Source organism: Sylvia atricapilla, chromosome 19, assembly GCF_009819655.1.
Source record: "Sylvia atricapilla isolate bSylAtr1 chromosome 19, bSylAtr1.pri, whole genome shotgun sequence".
In the NCBI taxonomy this organism is placed as follows: domain Eukaryota; kingdom Metazoa; phylum Chordata; class Aves; order Passeriformes; family Sylviidae; genus Sylvia; species Sylvia atricapilla.
In genome coordinates, this window is record NC_089158.1 from 8,518,061 (window position 1) to 8,524,348 (window position 6,288).

Here is a 6,288-nt window from a genome sequence, read left to right on the forward strand (position 1 = left end):
TTCTGCTGGCCCAGGCTGCTCCAAGCCCTGTCCAGCCTGGCCTTGGACACTTCCAGGGATCCTGGGGCAGCCACAGCTTCTCTGGGAACCTGTGCCAGGGCCTGCCCACCCTCCCAGGCAGGAATTCCTTCCCAATCCAAACCCACCCTTTCAGTTTGAAGCACCACTGGGAGCCCGCAGCAGCCCAAGCACCAGGCAGGCTGCAGAATGTGAAAAAACCCTCCTGGGTCACCCCAAGAGTGCTTCAGGTGGAGAAAAGCCAAGGCTGCTGCAGAGGTGAAGATTTCCCCTCGTTCCTTTGCGAGTTGGAAGTTCAGGGCAGGATAACACAGGGCTCTCACTCCTACTCCACATCCACACAGCTCCTCATTCCCTCCCTGGGATGGGTGTGAGCCCCTGGATGAATCCAGGCTGATGGGAGGCTCCTGCTCCAGCCCAGCCCCAGCCAGAACACAGCAGCAGCAGCGCCCATAGATCTTTTCTTTTTTTTTTTTAATTTGAAGAACGAGCAGTTTCCAGGAACTGCTCCAAAGTTAGAAACAATATGATGCTGCTGGTGAATAAGTCATGAGGGCTGGAGCCTAAATCTACATATTTATGTGCACACTCCCTCGTGCAGGGGGATGATTTATATAATTTATACAAGTGAGAACACTCCCATGCTGAAGAGCAGCTCTGCCAAGGGTCCTGTTCTCCCCAGGCTGGGCTGTGCCCCACAAAAGCCAAGCTGCCACCCCAAAATCCTGCTGGAGGCTGCCACTGAGCCCCCAGCCTCGACCTAAAAGCCCAGGTGCCCTCAAATCCATGGTTTTTTCCCCTCCCAGTGCAGCCAAAGCCAGCAGCAGGATCTCTCCTATTAGAGAAACTGAAAATATTGCCAGTCAATGATATCTCAGAGCGGGGAAATCAGCAGAGATCTATTTTCATACTCTTTCCATATCAACACTTATTATCTCTTTTTTTTTTTTTTCTCTCTTTTTTAATTATTGAAAGTTTCTGCTTCAAGAAGCTCCCCCGTTCTCGGAGGGGGGTGGGAAAATTATATTAAAATAGGCCTTTTGCTAATCTCTGCCTTTTAATGTGCGGCGGAGCCACGCAGTTATCCTTGGGAAAGCTGGATCCCAGAAACATCAGAAAGTCTCGTGTGCCTCCAGGGTCTGCCTGCCACCTCCCCACCACGAGAGCGAGCCAACCTAATTAAATTGTAAAACTGCAACCCGCACTTTTCCTTTATTTCCCCCCCTTTTTTCACTCAGCGCTCGGCTGTGCCTTTAATTACCACCTTCAATTATGTGTCACTTCAAGGCCTGAGTCCCACTTTTAAATTTTATTTTTTTTTGCTTCAGTCAAGGGGAATTAAAAAAAGAAAAAAAAAAACTGTGGAAAACACGAGGGGATGGCTCAGGTGAGGAAGGCTCAGGTGAGGAAGGCTCAGGTGTGGAAATCCAGGCTCCAGCTTAATTTTAATCAGGGTTTGAGAGCTTTGCAAGGCTCAGAGCATCTCCGTGCCTCAGTTTCCCCTCTGCCCCTGGGGCTGGCTTTGTCTTTTTCTTTAGGATGGCATCATCCCAGGACATGGCCAAGCCCTCTCAGTGCCCGGCAAGGACCTGCACAAACACAAATTTGGGGACACACAGAGCCCCAAGCCCTTCCTGCCGGAGGGAGGAGATCCTCTGTCCTCTCCCCCCAGCAGCAGAAATATCCCCAAATCCTTTTCCCCTTCCCCAGGGTCCCTCTGCCAAGGAGTTTAAAGCCTTTTCCTGAGGAAGGGCTTCCCGAGAGGCGGCTCCCGGGGCAGGAGAGGTCTCACCCCGATCACAGAAACACCGAGGGCTCGGCTGGAGATCAAACGCCTTCGCTGGCTGCCTTCAAAGGCGGCCGGGGCAGCGCTAAGAGCCGGGGCTGCCTCTCGCAGCACGCAGCCTTCCTCCTCTCCTCCTTCCTTCTGAAGCGCCTCCGGGCTTGCGTGTGCCTCCTCCCCGGCCAGGAACATCCAAAAATGGAATTAAAACCGCTCCAAAACGCTCGTGCTGGTGACCAGACCTGCCTGTCTGTGCATGGGGATGGGGAAAAGGACAATTTGGGGGTGGCTCTCAGCGCTTCCCATCATGGGATGCTGAGCAGCAAAAGGTCCCGGGGCCATCCCAAGGAAATTCCCACATTGGGGAGGTGCAGGAAGCTCCCGGGTGAGGTGTGACTGTCCCCTGTGCTGGCAGAGGGGTGAGCACAGCCAGTGCCTGCAGGAAATCTGCTCCTGAGGCTCCTGATGTCTCCTTAGGGCTCCCTCTCCGCTCCAGCCCCCGTGGAAATGGGATCTCCATCCCAAACCCTCCTGTGTTTCCAAGCTCAGCCCTCCCGACCAAACTCTCCCGGTGTGGGCATTGCAGGTGGGCAGATTCACCCCTTCCATCTCCTTCTGTGAGATCTGGGGGGAAGAAGAAGGAGAAAACTTGTGCAAGGAGTGGAGAGGAAGAGGAATTGTTTTCTGGGATTGAGTCCTTCGTGGCAGAAGAGGAAGGGGAATTACACGGATTAGGACAGACATAAAAATTAGGAGTCAGGAGGAATAAAAAGAGCCTGGGTCTCTTAGTCCCAGAGGAGCCCGTGATGATGGTGTGGGTGCTCATTAAAGAGATGCAGGCAGGACTCTGAAGGCACTGAGGAGCCACTCCACGTCGCCAGCACCACAGTGTCCACACGGGCAGCTCCTCTGGCAGGCACACGGCAAATCCCTGAACAGCCCAAATCCTGCAAGGGCCCGCCCAGCCCCTCAAAACCAGGGTAAGGTTAGGTGGGATACCGGGGATAAATCCTTCCCTGTGAGGGTGGGGAGACCCTGGCACAGCCACCCGGAGAAGTGTCCCAGGCCAGGCTGGACTTGGAACAACCTGGGAGAGTAGAAGATGTTCCTGTTCATGGCAGGTGGAATTTGAATTCCACGAGGGTGGAATTTGATGATTTTTAAGGTCCTTTCCAACCCAAACCCTTCCACAATTCCATGACTGACCCTGAGGACAGCCCAGCCCTGGCAGGAGCAGGGAACACGTGGCAGAAATAATTGCTCACCCCTCAGCTCGACCACAAAGGCACCACAAAGGTGGGAAGAATTGTTTAAACACCTGAGAAAACCCTTGGGTGAGCTTGAACCCAACAGGGTGCTGTGATGTCTAATTAATTTATGTCCAAAAGCACTTCGAGGGGGTCAGATTATTAAAGAGGTTACTGTAGGATGGCACAGAGATCCTTTATCCCACGAGCTGGAAGTGGGAACAGCCCCAGCCACGCTCCCACTTTAAAGAGCACGGGCAATTAGCACAGAGCTAATGAATATCACTGATGAATAGCACCTCTTCTATTTTTTCGTGTTCTGGAAATGCTGCTGCACTTTCTGGTGATGACACATTGTCCTGGCACAAGAGGACACGAGGAGGAGAAGCTCCTGCTGAAAAACAGGGAACTAATTATTTCCTCCTAAAAACCTGCAGTGAGTTTGGACCCAAATCCCCCTTTCCCTGCAATGCCCCTGGGAGAGTTTTCCTCTGCTCCAGCATCCCACGGAGCTGATTTAGGGTGTCTGGGGCTCTCCTAACACTGCACTTGTTTGAGGAGGGATAAAAGGATTAATCAAAAGGCGAGGGGAGGTTTGAGGAGTTGTGCCTCACCAGCCTGGGCAGCCCAGGGGAGCCACATCCCACCCCACAGAGCCCCAGGAGCCCCTGGGCTCCTCCAGGCTCATCTCCTCCTTTGGGCTTTTGGAGCAGGGAGAGATTTTGGGTACCCTGGGACAGTGGGTGCCACCACTCAGGAGATCTCAGTGAACGGCCAGAAATCAGGATTTTCCTGCTGAGATAGGAAAATGGGTTAAAAATCAATCCCAGCCCCAGGAGCTGAGTTGTTACTTCTCTGTCTCCTTCCTCAAGCCAGCGAGGGCAGGATTAAGCCCTTTCACATCCCACTTTTATGGCTGTAGATTTAGGGAACCACAACCTGCAGGATGAATTCCTTCCCAGTCACCCTCGGAAAACCCCTTGGAGAATTAAACACATCCCCACAGCCCCCCTCGCTGTGCTTGGAGGGGTCAGCAGCGCCCTCCTGGAGGAGGAACAAAAGAGTTTGAGTACAGGGGAGCTGCCCAGGCACAAGGACAGGGACAGGAGGCAGCGAGGGGTGGGAGCTGTTCGGGTTTCCTCTGCTGTGGTGGCGGCAGGGTTTGTTTAATTGCAGCTCCGCGGCGGAGATAATTTGTAGGTATGAAGCTCCTGCTGGTGGGTGTTCGTTTTCCTGGGCTGTCTGTGTGAACAGGCTGAGCTCCTCCTCCCAGGCTGATGTTTCCAGGTGCTGAAACACCACAGGGAAAGAACCCATGCAGCTGGGAACATCCCTGCCTCACAGAGCCCACCGAGGCACGGGCAGCTCAGGGATGGATCCTCCTCCTCCCCCTGTTCCAGTGGGAAAAGTTCCCCCGAGGGCACGTCTTGCTGCTGCCCACTTTTATTTGTAGGATGGGGGATTTGGCTGCTTGGGACCCCCCAGCACCCCACAGCGTGAGTTCTGAGTGGGGAGGTGTTGTGGATGCAGTTGCCATGGAAAATTAAAACCCCCGTCAAGATGCAGAGGGAGTTAATGATATAATTAGTGAAAAAAGTGAGAGAGGAGGATTGTTGGTGGGGCTTCTGCTCTGCTGTCTGAGCTGTGGAGGGGAACTGACCCTGAAAGCCCAGAGATGGAAAAAGCAGGGGAGTAAAGCCCACCTGGACCTGAGCTGGGGCTGGGATTGTCTGAGTTTGGTTTTGCTTTCTGTCCAAAAAGCAGAAATGATTACTCCAGGAGACAAAGAAAGCAAGAAGCCAGCTTACAGGGCAGGTGGTGAGAGAGACAGGCAGCCCTTGCTCCTCCAGGATGGGCCCACAGGATGGAGAGTCCTGGTGGCTCCAGAGGACTTTCAAGCCACGACTGGGATAGGGCATCTGAAAATTGGGGGGACGCTGGGAGGGGAGCACTGCATTACCCTGAGGGTCTGTCACAGAAAGACCAGTTTTTAGAAATTATGAACATCCTCATGGCAAAAAGGCACCGACAGGAACAGCAGGAGCCTCTGTGGGGTGTCAAAGGCAGCCCTGAGCAGGGCTCTGCCTGGACACCCCATTCCCCAGCCAGCAGAAGGCTCCTTCCCCACCCTGCCACGAAGCACAGCACCAGACATATCTCTGCACCAATTTATGCAGCACGGCAATGCGCTCCCTTCCATCTCCCCGAGACACCAGTTGGCAGATCTGTGCTGTGAATGTCACGGCAGTCTTTCATAATAACTTCTCCCACCACCCCATCAAGTGCAGGGAGACGGGAGTTACCATCTGCCAGAGAGCTGAGAGCATCCCTCCCTCGCCAGAGAAACCCTGACACCCTTCCCCGGGCCCACTCAGCCTCTCTCGGGGTGGAACAGCCTCACTCGAGTCTCCCAAGTGTCTCCTTGGGGGGAAAACAGGTTCTTTTTGTCCCCCTGCCCCATGGCTGCAGTGATGGTGCTGGGGGTGAGGGTGGTAAAGCAGCTCCTGATGGGTGTTTTCAGCCCTAAGATCATCTCGCAGGGAAAAGCATCGATAGGATTGTCTCTGTCTACAAGGCTCCTTCCCTGAAACAAGCAGTGGCAGCCCTTGGAGGCAGTCGGGGATAAAAGATGCTGTAATCTGATTTTCTCAGGCAGGAGAGTGTCACTCCCCAGGGTGGGGACAAAGGTCTGATCTCTGCCCAGAGCCAACCTCTGAGACGAGGGAGCCACAGGCAGGCAGTGGCAGGGAGAGCTGGATCAGCTGGAGAGGATCCTGAGCCTGCTGCACCTCCAGCCCGTGTCACCTCCCAGGCCGTGTCACCTCCCAGGCCGTGTCACCTCCCAGCCCGTGTCACCTCCCAGCCCGTGTCACCTCCCAGGCCATGTCCCCGGCGAGGGAGGAGAGGGTCTGAACCAGCTGTAACCGAAGGTTTATCCCGGCTTTGAAAGGGAGCAGCCAGAGCAACAGGGCATCTGAACCCACAGCTGTCGATACAAGGAAAACCAGGTTTCCAAATGCTTTTCAAAGCTGGTTCAAAAGCGTTTCTTGAAGAAAACACTTGAACAGGAGCAGGGACCTTTGCAGGAACACTGAGCGTCGCTGGGGTGGCAAAGCAGCGGCAGGAAGGCAGTTCATACCTGTGCTTGCACAGGGGGTGGGAAGAGCCAAGGTTGGAGCGGCAATCAGTGCAGGACAGAAAAATCTCAGGGCACTCCAACACGATTTTGTTGACGCTGTT